The 8,810-nt window shown below is 40.4% G+C and overlaps 1 pseudogene; it reads right to left on the bottom strand.

Moving 5' to 3' along the window:
* Nucleotides 1-4,629: 4,629 nt before the first annotated feature.
* Nucleotides 4,630-8,810, bottom strand: part of LOC123191400 (uncharacterized) — a 43,492-nt pseudogene continuing 39,311 nt past the window's right edge.

Here is an 8,810-nt window from a genome sequence, read left to right as displayed (position 1 = left end):
CAATTCTCTAATAATTAATGTCCCCATGTCCTGTGTATAGTTCATATGTGTCTGTAAGTTGTGTATGATGATGTATCTTATGTCCATACATTGTTATACTTTGTAAATTAATACCGTGTGTGGTATATTATACAATATGTGAAACTTTGATTAAGAATTATGTTGATATATATTCATGAAGCTTTCAAATGTCCAAAACATTTGACTATGTTAAGAGTAAACTCTAAAGGGAATTTTCGTATATATGATTTTTATATCGGGTCTTTGGGTATTTATAGGAATGTAATGTCTTAACTGAAAATTGGAGGCATCCTACAGGTGATTTGTATTAATAGAGAATACTACATGCACTGTTTTAAAAGATTCAATCCATTGCAACAAGATTATGAGGAAATTCCAACTTCCCAAAATGGCCTAACGCATGACACCTTATGATAAGGTGATAGGCTATGACAAAGGAGACGCGATTATGTTATCATAAATATGCATACTATGATGTTTATTGAGATCATAGGTTAATCTTTTATGTGTCTTTCCATGTATCTGATCAACTGAGACATTTATGGGTTCTTGTTTTATATACATTTAGGCATTCAGTTTCAACTTTCCGCACGGAATCAAGCTTACAGAATTCCAAGTTCCGCAACAATCAAAATATGTATCCAAAGCAATTTTAGGATGAACAGAAAATCATCTTCTTGCATTAATTAATTATAGGAAAGTATTTTATCATGTGGAACAGTAAGAATATCCGTGGACATAATAAAGTGAAAATTGCTATGAAGTTTTATAGTCTCCATATGATTTGTTTGAATTGATTCTATAACATGTAAATAGTTTTTTCGCATGTTGTTAGTACACTAAAAATTGCACATCCTTCTACATGGTGATAAGATAGCACTTTACTTACAAAAGTAAAATGAAATTCTCTCTAAAAGAATTGTACCACTGGAATCACTGCCTACTTGCTTATCTTGAAGTAAGGTATGCATTGGTATGACTTCTAGTTGACATATATTCCGCAATGAAGTTGGCAATATGTTTATCTGAGCTTCCTCCTTCCTATGTTGCATCCTTGGCCTTTTGCATCCACTTTGCCGATTTTGTTTTGTACTCATCCTTCTATCCTTGTCCCCTTCTGTACTCACACGCCCATGCCCCACGCGCTCTCCGCATACTTTGCTATGGTGGGTTGGTCTGCCCAAAGTGGGATTCCCACAAGAGGAACACCACTAACAACTGCCTCCAACGTCGAGTTCCACCCACAGTGGGCAACAAAGCGACCTACATGTATATTCGTGAATTTAAATCTGAACAGTTGTCCTTATTTTAGTACTTTGTAAAACCTTTTTATATTCTTGTACATAAAAATAAAACAAATGTATTTTGTGTTACCATATCAATAGCCTTGTGTGACAAAACCTCAAGTTGGGGGTAGCACTCAACAGTTGATCCATTATTCACACATCTCACCTTGAGTTCTACAGATAACTTGTGTGACTTGTTGGATCTGACAACCCCAAAAAAGGGTTGGGAAAAATTGCATAGTCCATTGTGATTCTCATCCAACTGGGTTGCGTCATAGTTAGAGACGGTCCCATAGGATACAAGCACAATACAGGAAATGCGGTGCTTCTCTACCCAATCCATATACGTTCCATCACCACTGAACAAGTTGAAACCATAAGACTTGTTGGATGATAGGTTGGGCCTATCATCTTAGCTCTCCATGTTAACTCCATGTACTCTGCCTCCTGCTCGGTTGGCAAATGTTGAAAGATCAAATTTCATCTAAAACCGACAAGAAAGAATCAAGTATAGATATGTCATACTCAGAGGAGCGTATTTGTTCGTTCCTGCCCATATGAATCGATTCACATGATCAATCTGATGTGACATAATTAATAGTGGAGGGTAGAACACATGTATGTAATGGTTGTGCAGGTACTTGTAGCACATGAGGCCCTTATGCCGCCTCAGACAGTTTAAACTGAATTGCAGTTTGCACCCTCCTTACGATTAGAAATGTGGAACAAAAGATGATAGAGTAGTTGACAATGTCCTCCTTACGCCCTGTCATGTGTCAAACCATGTGTCTACAACGCTAGTGTAGCGCATTACTCCTCTTAAATAAAGAAATAAAATATACAATGTTAATTGACAAAAAGCAATATGTGGTTTCTTGTTATGATATGTATCGCTGATGAATGCAGTAAAAATTCACATTTGTAGTTCATTTGTCACGTTTTCCAGTCTGGTGATTCCTGGTTTGCTGAAAGATTCCAGTGACCTCGAGTTGCACAACGCTACATATGAAGTTTGACTAAAAAGGAAAAAATACCCAGTGGAACTTTGGTCTAGGCGCATCCAGATTGAAAAAATACATTTTAAAAATAGCAAAAGAGAATACCGAATAATTCTGTGTGACGAACATGCTCTAGTGTTTTACTCATGTGTAAAGTTTCGAGAAGAAATGACGTGGTCTTCTTGTATGAAAAAAAACAAAATCAAATTTACATAAAAGGTGTGACGAACATGCTCTAGTGTTATACTCATGTGTAAAGTTTTGAGAAGAAACGACATGGTCTTCTTGTGTCAAAAAAAACAAAATTAAATTTCCATAAAAGGTACTATTCAAGAGTACATGGAGTTCGACAACAGAAGCAATTGTCACCGGTGTAATTATTGTCGCAATATCATAATGGGCAGACAAATGTAACCGCCCGCCACAAAGTATGTGGAGAGCAGATGGGTAGTCAGCTTGCGTCCATGTCGAAATGAGAAGGACTTGGTGAGAAGGGATGGGATGAAGACGTGCATCAAGGAGGTGATAGGTGGGGAGGAGTACAAGAAGGATGTTTCTAAGTGGATGCAGGAAGGAGAGCGCTCTGATAAGAATATTGCAGATTTTGCAGTGAAGAATTTATCGAACTAAGACAATTTTTAGTCTAGAAAGATCTTCCCAAGTTCCTTAGCCTACACTGAATGTTCGAGTCCTTTGTTCTTAAATCGATCTGTATAATGAAATCAAGTGGTTGCTGAAAACTAGTACTTGTGAAATAGAGTTACTTTTGTTGTAAAATCAAGCAGTTGCTAGAAACTACTTGTTGGAGATAGGAAGGAGCAAAATGAGATCATCTGATTCAGTATAGCAATGCTGTGGGATCCAGACTTTTGAAGCCTGAATTTGGGATTTTCTCACGTGTTCCTAGCAGAGCATATATGAACATAAAAAATAAGCTCATTTTGGTTTAGAGAATCATGCAGGTCATTCATATGTTGCTAGCAGACGTCAAAGGATTCATATGCAAAGTAATGGATCCTCAATACCAAAAATATTTTACATTGCACATCAGTACGCTTCTTCTTTGCTTATGTCAAGAATCAGTGCAATGTAAAATTATAAATCAAGGAAATTTTCTAACAAAATGATAAAAGGTATAAGAGTACCACAGGTAACAATATTTTTTTAGTAACTGATGTAGTCTAATAATATTGATAAGCTCAATCAAACATGCAGGGAAGGCCAAAAATGAAATGGTACCGGTGTTTCAAGCTATATTGGCCAAAGATATTTAACCATGAAGTTCAAAGACATGTATAATCAAAACAATGCATGCCTAAAGACCATTGTTCTGATGATAATTGATCTGCATGATGATTAGGAGGACATGATCCACAAAATACATATAAAACATGCTGCCGCAATCAAAAAGTTTTAAGGAGCATATACTATGGGAAACTGATGACACAGGTAAAGCGGCAAGCAAGCTAACGTTAGTCCATAGTATTTCTGACTCTCACCAAACATCGGACCACGAATTTAACATAAAATCTGCAACGTAATACCACCAAAGTCAGGTGCCAAAAGAAGCAGATACCAAAAAAACTCCATTGCCCCACACAGGCCCGAGCCCATGGGGGTGCAACCTGTGCGCCGGCACAGGGCCCCCAGTTTTTAGGGGCCTCAGATTTTGTACGCACGGCTAGGCAAAGTCCAATTGGCTGGGTCTTTTATCCTTTGTACACGAGCCTCCTTCCGTCTTTCCTCTGGGTGAAACAGGCCCCGATTGGGACGTGCGGCTCATCCAGCGATCGATCTGCCTTCTCTCCAGAAAAGCGATCGATCTGCCTAAGAAAAATAAAATCCAGCGATCCATTGAGACGAACAAAGCCAATCTATTAATTTTCTCCTCCGGCGGCCGAGTTAAGCTAAATTGCAGGTTATATCCATTCTTCGGTCTCCTCCTTACATCAGGAGAGCAGGACCACGAACGGCAGCGAGGCAGGGAGGACATGAAGGAATGGAAGGTTCAAGCCATCTTCCGATCTCCAATTTCTTAAGCATCGTCGCTTTGATAACCGGCGATCACGTGAGGCCTTGATTGTGAGTTGCAATTTACGTCCGCTATTTAGTTCTGCAAAATTCTTCTAGCTATTTATTTTTTTCATCTATTAGGCGTCTCGTATTGCAAGATCCAAGTCATGTCTTTGATTAGAAAACATGAATCTGGTTACCAAAAGCGTAGAAAGAAACAAAAAAAATCAAAGATTTAGTGAGGTAAGGCCCATTTTCGAGTTTGGCACAGGGCCTCGGATTTTGCCGGCTCGGCCCTGGCCCCACAGATATTAAGCTATGTTGCGAACCTCCACCATTGTGAAAGGGTCCTCAAAGGAGTAATCAGTTCCTTTCTTGAAGCTCCAGGGCTTGCCTCCTTCAGGACATGTGCTCCCGAGAAGCAACATTTGGCAGGATCTACTGGCCATCTTGTTAGAAGCTTTCTCCAATTTAGAAGTCGCCTCATCCATCGAGAATGACGTGAAGCTCGGGTTAGCCATGGAGATGGACGCAGTCCTCAGTGCCCTCGCACTCTAGAAGGACTTGAGAAATGCAACCTCCCCGAGCTCCCCTCAGAATTCTCTGTAAGAGAACACCTTGATGCACGACTTGATGCATTCAGTGGGCTTGGCCAGCTTCCAAAAGTTGAGGTTCAGCCTGGCACTGTCAGCTTCATAATCACATTTTTCGGACTGCGGGAAAAAAGCACTTCAATCACTCACAGTTCAGCTTCAATGAATCATGCTGAGTATATAATACCAATACATGCGATGCAAATTAATACTCCCTCCGTTGCATAATTCTTGTCATGATTGGGGGTTTAGTTCAAATTTGAACTAAAACCACGACAAAAATTATGAAACAGAGGGAGTACCACGTAGTGCTTCATGTTAATTGAAAAGCGGCAGATATTGTGCAGTGAAACAAACATCATAACATGCATACATAAATGTTGGTTCTAATATATGGGAGAGATATGACATGCCAATGCTTTCCATGCATGAAGCTAGACGGAGTACCAACAACAACTAAGGCGGGCCTCATGATTACAGTTCATGCATAACAATTACGAAGTGAGGCAACACATTCGAGCCGCAGTGTAGCTCCCCTAACACGTGCAAAATTTACCAAATACATTCTTCAAGAAGAATTTTCATGACACCTTCTTTGTAATTAGTTAATCAGACATAACTGGCTGATAAAATGCGGCATAGAAACAAAGCAACAATATGATATTATGGCATGCAACACAGACCTCCAACAAACTGGTGGCAGCAATGTGCAACCCAGTTTCATACCAAATGTCACAACTTACTGAAATTAACATGCAATCCGAGCATTATCATTTGGTACTCTATTCTCCATGGCTAAGAATAAATAGAAGCCTGACCAGAACTTTGTAGTAATTAGTGAGTCGGACATGACTAATTGCAGATGTAGTCTAGTAGCAATGCATTAAGCTGGCATTACGGTAATACCACGCAATTCACCAGCAAACTATAGGCAGGAATAGGAATGTGCAAGGTAATTATATATAAGTTTCATGAGTCTGAAACAAGCACTGCATGCCACTTGCAACATTCGCAGCAGAAATACAGGTCCTGAAGGGGGAGAATGCCTTCCTAAAGTTGGTGTAGTTGAGTAGAGAAAACCTGATTGCTGATAATAAATGGAACGCTTGGCATTTAAATTACAACTGATTAAAGATGTAACATATCATTTATGTTTGATTAAATAAACATAGGAATCACATTTCACAAGAAAAGAAACCAGAAGCACTCTGATGATCATTGACTGGATAGAGCAATGCAAATCAATGATCATTACTTTCACACATGAAATTAATTAGCAGAAAGTAACAACTACCAGTAGCCAACTACCAAGTAAGAAGTAACACGCATGAAAGATCAGAAATTGATATGATGTATGCACTATGCAGTCTCTCATGTTTGTTATTCGCATATAACAAGTTGCAGAGTATCTCCAAAGATCTCATTCAACTATGCATGTGCTTGCTACCATTGTCGATCGCAACTAAAACATGGTCCGGTCAATCAATGCTGTTGCTGAAGAAATCAAACACATATTCTCCATTGATGAAAATTCTGTAAGATGGGGGCCCTGACAGGTGCATAGTTTACCAAATATAGCCATGATGGAGGTCCTAACCATGTGCATATTTTGTGAAATGTGTTCTTTAACACAAAATTCCAGATGTGAACCATGAAAAATATCTTGCTATTAAATATTAATTAACCATAAAGAAGTACCTGATATGACATCGTTTAGAGTAATATGATAAACTACACATGCCTCCAAAAAAATTGTAGGTAGCAATGTGTTGGTTTGTCATGTGTAAATTCCGTAAGTCCGAAAGGAGCACTGCATGCCACTTACAACATCAACAACATGAATATTGCCAAGTAGTATGATATATGACCACGGTGAGAGATGCTATAACAATAGATTAAGAAGGAAAGCATTGACATCAGGAGAATTGCATAGTACATTATCTACAATTAATTAATCAAAAGCTTAAACCACACCATCTACAGTGAACAAAATCTGCTGCTACAAATGGAATTCGCTATGAATGTAAGCAAAACATGAAATGGAAAGAAAAATATAGTAATGTGCAGTGCCTTCAAATTGGGAAAGCAGCCGAGGAAGGAGAGAACCATCTTTCCATCGGTGTGGTTTCCGAAACGCACATTCAGACTCAGGATCTTGACGCTGGTTGCCATGGTGCTTGGGCTCGCCTTCATCCCGCCCTGCAGGAAAGAACCCAAATTAACAAAAAACAAAAAAATCTAATATTTAGTCATGGACCTCCATGAGCTGGACATTTTGCTAACTGAACAAAAAATGTTAGAATGCCAACAGGGGATGTATGTACCATGAAGATGCCGTCTCGGATCTCTAGGATGGTGCTCCCCGGTTCCAAGATTCCTATTGCGTGCAGCTTGGGAGCATCACCAATCCTCACCATGGTGGACAAGCCACCGGCATTGCTCCGAAAATCCTCCAAGATGAGCCACTCGAGGCGAGGAGCCTTTACCATCGCGATGTCGTCCAGGACGGAGCCGCAAATTTGGACGCACCGGAGGCTGTGGCCGACGAGGCGAAGGTGCAACCCCTTGTTGCATCCATGGATGTTGAGGGTCTCCGGGACGGGGCTCTTGGTGACGACCAAGTCGATGTCCCCGTCTTCCATGATGACGCTGCAGATGCCAAGCTCCTGGAGATGGGGGAAGGAGGTGTGGCGCAGCAACCTGGCCACGTCCGGGAACTTCCAGAGGCTGATGTAGAGGCAGGTGAGGGTGGTGACGGTGAAGAGCGCCACTGGGAGGGGCACGTCTGATAAGTCTCCGTCGTATCTATAATTTTTGATTGTTGCATGCCAATATTATATCACTTTCACATACTTTTGGCAACTTTTTATATGATTTATTGGACTAACCTATTGATCTAGTGTCCAGTGCCAGTCCTGTTTTCTGTATGTTTTTTGTATTGCAGAGTATCCATATCAAACGAAGTCCAAATGCAATAGAATTTCACAGAGAATTATTTTGAAATATATGTGATTTTTGGGAGTTGGAATCACCGGACGGAGGCCCGTGGTGGGCACAACCCACCAGGGCGCGCCAGAGGAGCCAGGCGTGCCGTGGTGGGTTGTTCTCACCTCGTACGTCAGTTGGACCTCTACTTCGGGCGCAAGGAAGCTTATATCCGGAAAAAATCATGTTAAAAGCTCAGCGCAATCGGAGTTACGAATCTCCGGGAATATAAGAAACGGTTTTCGGCTAGATCTGGGGAACGCGAAACATAAGAGAACGGAGAGGGAGATCCAATCTTGGAGGGGATCCCGCCCCTCCGCCATGCTACCTCTTGAGCATGCGTTGGTTTTCCCCGAAGAGGAAGGGATGATGCAGCAAAGTAGCGTAAGTATTTCCCTCAGTTTTTGAGAACCAAGGTATCAATCCAGTAGGAGGCTACACGTTAGTCCCTCATACCTGCACAAAACAGATAAATCCTCGCAACCAACGCAAATAGGGGTTGTCAATCCCTACTTGGCCACTTACGAGAGTGAGATCTGATAGATATGATAAGATAATATTTTTGGTATTTTTATGGTAAAGATGCAAAGTAAAATAAAAGCAAAGTAAAAGCAAAAGGAAATAACTAAGTATTGATAGATTAATATGATGAAGATAGACCCGGGGGCCATAGGTTTCACTTGTGGCTTCTCTCGAGAGCATACGTATTCTATGGTGGGTAAATAAATTACTATTGAGGAATTGACAGAATTGAGCATAGTTGTGAGAATATCTAGGTATGATCATGTATATAGGCATCATGTCCGAGACAAGTAGACCGACTCCTGCCTGCATCTACTACTATTACTCCACTCATCGACCGCTATCCAGCATGCATCTAGAGTATTAAGTTAATGAAAACAAAGTAATGCCTT

Source organism: Triticum aestivum, chromosome 2A, assembly GCF_018294505.1.
Source record: "Triticum aestivum cultivar Chinese Spring chromosome 2A, IWGSC CS RefSeq v2.1, whole genome shotgun sequence".
NCBI lineage: Eukaryota > Viridiplantae > Streptophyta > Magnoliopsida > Poales > Poaceae > Triticum > Triticum aestivum.
This window is presented reverse-complemented; position numbering and strand designations above follow the sequence as displayed.